General features: G+C 49.9%; 1 long non-coding RNA gene across 1 annotated transcript; it reads left to right on the top strand.

The window, feature by feature from the left end:
* Nucleotides 1–2,888: 2,888 nt before the first annotated feature.
* Nucleotides 2,889–6,757, top strand: LOC121015153 (uncharacterized). The gene is made up of 2 exons (XR_005783663.1): nt 2,889–3,710; nt 6,549–6,757. It is a non-coding gene; the product is annotated as an uncharacterized LOC121015153 (long non-coding RNA).
* Nucleotides 6,758–8,892: the final 2,135 nt, after the last annotated feature.

Raw genomic sequence — 8,892 nt, 5'->3', positions numbered from 1 at the left:
CCTCCGCTCCCCCCCGCCCCCGCTCCTTCAGCACGGCGGTCAGGGCCCCGCGGGGCGGGGTCGCGGGGGAACGGCGGAGCCAGCGAGGCCCGCGGGGCTCGGGTCGGAGATGGGGGTGGGGGTCGCGGAGGGGAGGTGCCTACGGGGCCGAAGTCGTGGAGGGGGTGGGGCCTGCGGGGACTGACGCCGCAGTGGGGCGGGGGTCACGGAGGGGCGGGGCCCACGGAGGGGCGGGGCCAGCGGGGCCCTCGGGGTTCCGGTCGGAGGGGGGCGCGGGTCACGGAGGGGCGGGGCCCGCGGGGCTGTGGTCGCGGAGGGGCGGGGCCACTGGGGGCGGGGCCAGAGGAACTGGGGTCGCAGACGGGAGAGCTGGGGTGACTGCGGGCACGTGTCCTGCCCTACCGGCCGAGACTCCTCCCGTCCGCGGGGTCGTGTGCTTCCCACAACCGCCCCCCCACTCTGCCTCGGTCTCCACGCAAACCGAAGGAAATGCTGAGCCAATGCCTTTTTTTTTAAGGGGTAACTGAGGCTGCAGAAAGTTCCTGGGCTCCTGTGAGGGTGTATTAAATGGGTAGACGCTGGTTTTGCAGGACTGGGAGCTCATACGATTTGTGTGGCCCCTATTAAAAAAATACCCAAGGGGCTCCTGGGGGGGCTCGGCTGGTTAAGCATCTGACTTGGTTTTGGCTCAGGTCATGATCTAGTTAGTGAGTTCGAGACTCCGCCTACAGGCTGGCTGTCAGTGAGGAGCCTGCTTGGGATTCTCTGTCTCTCCCCTGCTCATTCATTCTCTCTCTCTCTGTCTCAAAATAAGTAAACTTAAAAAAAACAAAAAACAAAAAACCCTTCTTTAAAAAAATCCGAAAGAAAGAAAAAATCCTTCTTTAAAAAAATCCAAAAATTATGTCGGTAAATATGTTTAGAAAGAGAAATCACAAATGACACTTTGATAAGTTGAAAAAAGCCACAAGCATCACACACGACCATAAAATATTTGTTAACTTCCTGACACACTTCTACAGGGTGTCCAAAAGTCCAGAAACACACCTTATTTTTTTTTAAGATTGAAAATGCCCTTGGCAGCATTATGCATATTTACCTGTGTGTCTAGACTTTATGGGCACCATTTATGATAATTTTCCCCACGTTTTCAGGCCGCATACTTTCAATCACCTTTTCCTATGACATTTTGTAATAGTTTCTATTTCTATAAAGAAAATAGAAAGGTCAGTCTTATTCTCAGCATGGTGATCAAAAACTTTTTATTAGGGGACCCCTGGGTGGCTCATGGCTCAGTTGGTTAAGTGTCTGACTTTGACTCAGGTCATGACCTCACGGCTGGTGGGTTCGAGCCCCAACCTGTCAGCACAACCTGGAACCTGCTTCTGATTCTGTGTCTCCCTCTTTCTCTCTGACCCTCCCCTACTTGCACTGTCTCTCAAAAATAAATATTTTTTTAAAAAAACTTTTTATTCGGAGGGAAGGAAAAATAAGATAAAACCAGAGAGGGAGGCAAACCATAAGAAACTTTTATTTTTTTTATTTATTTATTTTTTAATTTTTTTTTTCAACGTTTATTTATTTTTGGGACAGAGAGAGACAGAGCATGAACGGGGGAGGGGCAGAGAGAGAGGGAGGCACAGAATCGGAAACAGGCTCCAGGCTCCGAGCCATCAGCCCAGAGCCCGACGCGGGGCTCGAACTCAACGGACCGCGAGATCGTGACCTGGCTGAAGTCGGACGCTTAACCAACTGCGCCACCCAGGCGCCCCAAGAAACTTTTAAATAAAGAGAACAAACCAGGGGTTGATGGGGTGGGGAAAATGAGTGATGGGCATTGAGGAGGGGCCCTTGTTGGGATGAACCCTGGGTGTCATTTGCGATGAATCGCTGGGTTCTACTCCTGAAGCCAAGACTATACTGTATGTTAACTAACTTGAGAATGAAAAATAAAGTCGTAGATACTTTGACAGGACCAAAAAAAAAAAGTGTATTATTGTTTATGTTTTAGTTTCCCACGTCATTACTGTTATTAGTGTGTATTGTTTTAAAGATTATTGTTAAATTTGGAAAAACTTGTATCGAGTTTCTTTCACATCTGAGCTCTAATATTTCAGGGATGTTTGGCGGCTTGAATGGCCATTTTGTGTATGGTTTTTGGTGGATTCCCAGTGTTTTTCAGAACAAGATTTGTCTGCTCCGTTAAGACAGGTTCTGATTCATTAAGATAAACAAAACATGTGACTTCAACTACAGACAGATTCGTTGTAGTAAGAAAGAGTATGAGTTTGTATCCCATAAACCCAAGAATTCTAATATGTTCCATTATTTTTTTTCAATTTTTTAATGTTTTATTTATTTTTGAGAGAGAGAGAGAATGAGCAGGGGAGGAGCAGAGAGAGAGGGAGACACAGAATCTGAAGCAGGCTCCAGGCTCTGAGGTGTCAGCACAGAGCCCGGCGTGGGGCTGGAACTCATGAACTACAAGATCATAACCTGAGCCAAAATCGGACGCTCGAGCGACTGAGCCACCCAGGCGCCCCTTATTATTATTATTTTTTTTTCAACGTTTATTTTTGGGACAGAGAGAGACAGAGCATGAACGAGGGAGGGGCAGAGAGAGAGAGGGAGACACAGAATCGGACACAGGCTCCAGGCTCCGAGCCATCAGCCCAGAGCCCGACGCGGGGCTCGAACTCACGGACCGCGAGATCGTGACCTGGCTGAAGTCAGACGCTTAACCGACTGCGCCACCCAGGCGCCCCTATTTTTTTAATGTTTATTTTGAGAGAGCGATTGAGTGCAATCAGGGGAGGGGCAGAGAGAGAAGAGAAAGAGAATCCCAAGCAGGCTCAGCATTCAGCACAGAGCCCATCACGGGGCTCAAACCCACGAACCGTGAGATGGCGACCTGAGCTGAAACCGAGAGTTGCACACGCTTAACTGACTGAGCCCCCCAGGCGCCCTGGTTGGGCATTTGAGATTAGGCATTGAGAGACTTGATTCTTCCGCCAATAATTTTTTCCTCTTGACGATTGCAAGGATTTCCTGTGGACCAGTTTCTCATTTCCTTTCACATCTTGTCCCTCCCCCACCCCGGCCCCCCGCTGCCCATGTATTTTTCTGTGCCAGGTGTCACAGAGCTCCTTTGCCCCCTGGCCGCGCACGTTTGTGACACGGTGCTGGCTGAGTTGGCATTTCGGGTAGTAGGTGTATTTCAGAAAGCCGTTCCTACACCCACCGTGAGCACTGATTTAACAGAGCTCCAGTTAAAGGTATCCCTTAATCATCGTCCCCAGGTCCCCAGAAAGTCCCATTCCTGAACCCTCTAATGCGGAGGAGTGACAGAGGGAAGTGAGGACGCAAAGAGACAGTGGTCTTACGTATCTTGTTTTAGAAACTTCGACAGAAGCTTTGGACCAGGCGAAAATACCGCAGCGGCCTTGGAAGGGCCTGTGTGCGCGCGGGCTTGGGAACGAGCTTCGTTCATTGATGGTGAACCCGCCTCTAGTCGTAGGGGACTCTCATTCTGCTACTCTGAGCCCCGGTGACTTGTTTCCACTTAGCCTGGATCTTTATTCGTATTACATATTACATATTTATTCGCATTCATATTACATGGCCAAAGCTCCAAGAAGTCCCAACTGTATTTCCTTGATGTGCTAAGCTCACTGCTCCAGCCTGCGTAGCCAGTAACTGTCACGCGACGGGTAAATAGAATTCTTCTTGGAAACACAGATTCCGTCTTCTGAGTTTTCTGCAATAAGCATTCCTTTCGCAACCTGAAAAAAAAATTTTTTTTTAACAAGTATAAATAGGGGCTTGTTGGCTCAGTCGGTTAAGCATCGGACTTCGGCTCAGGTCAGGATCTCCGGGTTTGTGAGATCGAGCCCCGCGTCGGGCTCCGTGCTGTCCACACGGAGCCTGCTCTGGATTCTCTGTTCCCATCTCTCTTTCTGCCCCCCTCCCCCGGCACTCACTCTCTCTCACTTTCTCTCAAAAATAAACATAAAAAAAAAAGATTAAAAAAAAAACAGTATAAGTATTAAAACCTATAGAACATACCTAGGAAGATGGACAGGTAAAATCTGATAAACTAATCATTGACTTTTTTTTTTTTTTTTACTGTTTTGGAGTTTAACATATTGAATAATCTTTTTTTATGTTTATTTATTTTGAGAGAGAGAGAGCATGGGGTAGAGAGAGGGAGGCATAGAATCCCAAGCAGGCTTTTTTTTTCCTTTCAAAAAAATTTTTAATGTTTATTTATTTTTGAGAGAGACAGAGTGTGAGCGGGGAAGGGGGGCAGAGAGAGAAGGAGACACAAAATCCGAAGCAGGCTCCAGGCTCTGAGCTGTCAGCCCAGAGCCCAACACGGGGCTCGATCCCACGAACCATGAGATCATGACCTGAGCCAAAATCAAGAGTCAGACACCCAGCCAACTGAGCCGCCCAGGCGTCCCAGTTTTACCATTTCTGAAATTCTTTTAGAAGTTTCCTCCCTCAGATCAACGTTTCCCTCTGTTCCCTCCGCACAGTATTCACCTTCTCTGCGAAATGTTATTAGATTCCCAGAGACTGAGTTCAACTCCGTGTATTTCCTGCTTTCTCTGTGATAATCAGTACTCCATGAATGTTGCGCTTTAGTCACACAGAACGCTTTAGTGGGGATAATTATTTTGTACTCCTTGACTGCAAGCACAGGGAGGACCAAGGTCATCCCTCTGGAGCCCCACAGCCCCTGTCACAGGATAGAAGCGTTTTATGAGGCTTGCAAGGTTGTTAGCTTGAATTGGTTGTTACCGCCTTCAGATCTGCGCCTGCCCTTGGCGCTGGATGACCATGACTGGAGGCTGCCTCCTTGAGGAGGGACATGTGCTCTAAGTTTGCAACAGTCGCCCCAGCCAGTCGTGAGGGACACCGTCCTTGCTGTGATTGATCATTTTGCACCAATATCTGTTTACAGTGGTACATGCGTGGCCACCGTGGGCATGTATTCATGTTTGTAACTCCCTAATACAGAAGAAAGAAAATGGCATCCTGCCTGGAAGATTTGAAGAGATAATTCTGATTGATCATTGATAATTCTTTAAAAAAATTTTGTTTAACGTTTATTTATTTTTGAGAGAGAGTCAGTGTGAGCGGCGGAGGGGCAGAGAGAGAGAGGGAGACACAGAATCCGAAGCAGGCTCCGGGCTCTGAGCCATCAGCACAGAGCCCAATGCAGGGCTCGAACTCACGAACCTTGAGATCGTGACCTGAGCCGAAGTCGGACGCTTAATGGACGGAGCCACCCAGGTGCCCCTCGATCTGTCACTTTTTAGATGCTGTGACCTTAGACTCACTTTCCGGACCTCTGTCTCTTTACCTGGAAAAAAGTCAAAATTGTTCTGGGCTGTCAGCCTAGAGCCTGCATCGGATCCTCTGTCCGCCTCTCTCTGCTCCTCCCCTACTCTCTCTTTTAAAAATAAATATATTTTTAAAAGTATGTGCTTTTAGGAGCACCTGCATGGCTCAGTCGGTTGAATGTCCGACTTCGGCTCAGGTCATGATCTCATGGCCTGTGAGTTCGAGCCCCGCGTCGGGCTCTGTGCTGACAGTTCAGATCCTGGAGCCTGCTTCGGATTCTGTGTCTCCCTCTCTCTCTGCCCCTCCTCCCCTGCTCATGCTCCGTCTCCCTCTGTCTCTCGGAAATAAATGTTTAAAAAAATTTTTTTAAGTATGTGTTTTTAAAAACAAATCTCCCATAATCCCATTACTGAGATCTTTGCTTAAAATTTTTTTTCTAACATTTATTTATTTTTGAGAGACAGAGCACGAGCCGGGGAGGGGCAGAGAGAGAGGGAGATCCGGAATCCGAAGCAGGCTCCGGGCTCCGAGCTGTCAGCACAGAGCCCGACGCGGGGCTCGAACTCACGAACCGGGAGATCATGACCTGAGCTGAAGTCGGACGCTTACCTAACTGTCTGAGCCACCCAGGCAGCCCCCCATTACTGAGATCTAATCAGCGTTAGCAATGTGGGGTACATTCTTCCCATCTTGCAAATGCTAAATCCATATAATAATAATAATGATAATGATAATGATAATGATAATAGTAATAAATGGTTATTACCAAGTAGTACCCTCCACTGACAGTAGGAAGAAGCTGTTTAGGAGAGGAGGCCCTTGATTCAAGGACCCGTTAAAAAGCTGCTCAGACTAATGCTGAAGCTTCAGGGCCCCGCAGCCCCACCTGCTGGCCGGAGGCGGGAGCGCTGCGGCAGGTGGACTCCCTGCGCTCCCGCCCTCTCCGGGCTGCGGACTCAGCCCCGCGGCCCCGTGGCCACCGCCTAGGTGGGGCAGGAGGTTGGGGGCGTCGGTGGCGACGGCCTCTGTGGCTCCGCCTGGGCTCCGCAGAGCCATAATAAAGGCCGGGGCTCTGCGCGGAGGGGCGGGGGCGAGACACCGAGCACGGTGACACTTCCCCTAAATGAAGGATGTGAAAACCAAGAGCCCGTCAGCCATGCTGGAGGAAGGACCGAATTATCTTCCCTTTCTCTCAATAGGACATTGTCATCGCCTGGAGACAAGGGACATGCAGCCAAAAGAAAACTCGGAAGAAAAATAAGCGCAGAGGTGTCTCAGGAAGTCAAGCGACAGGAATGACAGCCGCGATTCCGTGTCGTTTGAATTTTGCCCTACGGGTCAGCTCTTTTTAACATTTGCGAGTCATCGGGGTGTCATTTCTCTTTCTAAGTAAACACTCGTTTCTGTACCTCCTTGTCTATTCTTTGTGCTAAAGAACTCCCCTTCAGGGGTGGCTCCTTCGGTTAAGCGTCTGACTCCTGGTTTCGGCTCAGGTCATGATCTCACGGTTCGTGAGTTCGAGTCCCGCGTCGGGCTCTGCGCTGACGGTGCGGAACCTGCTTGGGATCCTCTCTCTCCCTCTCTCTGCCCCTCCCCTGCTCTCTCTCCCTCTCTCTCATTCTCTCCTTCCCAAAATACATAAATAAACTTTTTTTACAAAAATGCTGTTTGAAATAAGTCCCCTGTCCGTATATTAAAACAAGGAAACTGGGGGATGCCTGGAGGGTTCAACGGGTAGAGCATGTGACTTGAGATCTCGGGGTCGTGAGTTTGAGCCCCACGCTGGGTGTAGAGATTACTTAAATAAATTAAAATTTTGGATCAATCAGTAAAACGAGGAAACTGAGTCACAGAGCCGGTGGAGAAGTCTCCGTGTGTGGTCAGGTCTGTCCGACTCCTCAGCCCGAAGGGCTGGCTGTGTCTCCAGCCCCGGTCGGCCTGTACCCCCGGAGTCTTAGCGGCCTGTGGGGCCCCTGCATTCAGCTAACTAACACTGCTAACAGCTTCTCGGGGCTCCGAACGTCCCTGCCACAGAGCCTAAGCCGCCACCAGCCTTCACTCTCCCTGCGCAGAGCGGATCATGGGTGTTGCTCAAGGCGATGCGTCCTTGCAAGACCTTGGTTGTCCACAGACACCCCGGCCCTGGAACCCCCATCTGGATAAACAGCCCCCCCCCGGGATATTCACGATGGTCGGTGAATTTATTTCGCACATACCATGCCCCAAGCACTTCCCGTGCCTTGCCTCATCTAGTCCTCAAAGTCTCGTGAAGTAGGTATTATGAACCCATTTCACGGAAGAGGAAACAGAGGGTCAGGGAGATTTATAATAATAGGACGAAGGCGGGCGAGTATGGTTACTAAGTATGCTAGACCCTAGAGCCGGTCCGTACAGTTCTGGAGCCCGTTCTCCCACCATTCTCGCTGTGTGATCTCGAGCATGTTAAATAACCACTCTGGGCCTCAGTGGCACAGCCACAAAGTGACAATAATCGTACCTTACCAGACGTGTGTCAACACACACAACCACACTGGCACGATAAATTCTTCGTAAATGTCTGTTCTTTTTTTTTTTTTTTTTTTTAATTTTTTTTTTCAACGTTTATTCATTTTTGGGACAGAGAGAGACAGAGCATGAACGGGGGAGGGGCAGAGAGAGAGGGAGACACAGAATCGGAAACAGGCTCCAGGCTCCGAGCCATCCGCCCAGAGCCCGACGCGGGGCTCGAACTCACGGACCGCGAGATCGTGACCTGGCTGAAGTCGGACGCTTAACCGACTGTGCCACCCAGGCGCCCCGATGTCTGTTCTTTTAATATCACTTTGTTGTAATGTTTCTTTATTGACTTTTAGACAGAGAGAGAGAGAGAATCCCAAGCAGGCTCCACGCTGTCAGCACAGAGCTCCATTCGGGGCTCGAACCCACGAACCATGACATCATGACCTGAGCTGAAATCAAGAGCCAGACGCTTAACCGACTGAGCCCCCCCCTCCCCCAGGCACTCTTTAGTATCACGGCTTTTACAGAAGCCTCCCAGAGTCCTAAAGAAAAACCATCATGCAGAATTCTGCCCCCCAGATGGCCGCGGTGGACATGGGGTTCTGTTAGCATATGGGCATCGTTTCCTAACTGTGCGCCCTCCCGGCCCAGCCAGGCAGAGGTTGCTATTTGAGAGACTAAGTCCCCTCCGCCCCCACTCACCTGGGGACTCAGCCTGGGGCTGGTCAGGTGAGGACGACATTTGATTTCAGTCTCTTGGCAACGGGTACAGAGAGTCCCTTCAGAGGGTGCCAAGGTAGAGGCCCAGGAATGTTTATTACAACAGCATTTTATTTATTTTTAATGTTTATTTATTTTTGAGACCGAGAGAGAGAGAGAGAGAGAGAGAGAGAGACAGAGCATGAGCGGAGGAGGGGCTCGAACCCACAAACTATGAGATCATGACCTGAGCCGAAGTCGGACGCTTAACTGACTGACCCACCCGGGCGCCCCTACAACATAAGGGACAAGGGGGATATATACATCCACTAAGTGGAATTTAGT

Source organism: Herpailurus yagouaroundi, unplaced genomic scaffold (assembly GCF_014898765.1).
Source record: "Herpailurus yagouaroundi ecotype Mexico unplaced genomic scaffold, PumYag 205, whole genome shotgun sequence".
NCBI lineage: Eukaryota > Metazoa > Chordata > Mammalia > Carnivora > Felidae > Herpailurus > Herpailurus yagouaroundi.
The sequence above is the reverse complement of the archived record's forward strand: the minus strand, read 5'-3'. Positions and strand labels throughout refer to the sequence as shown.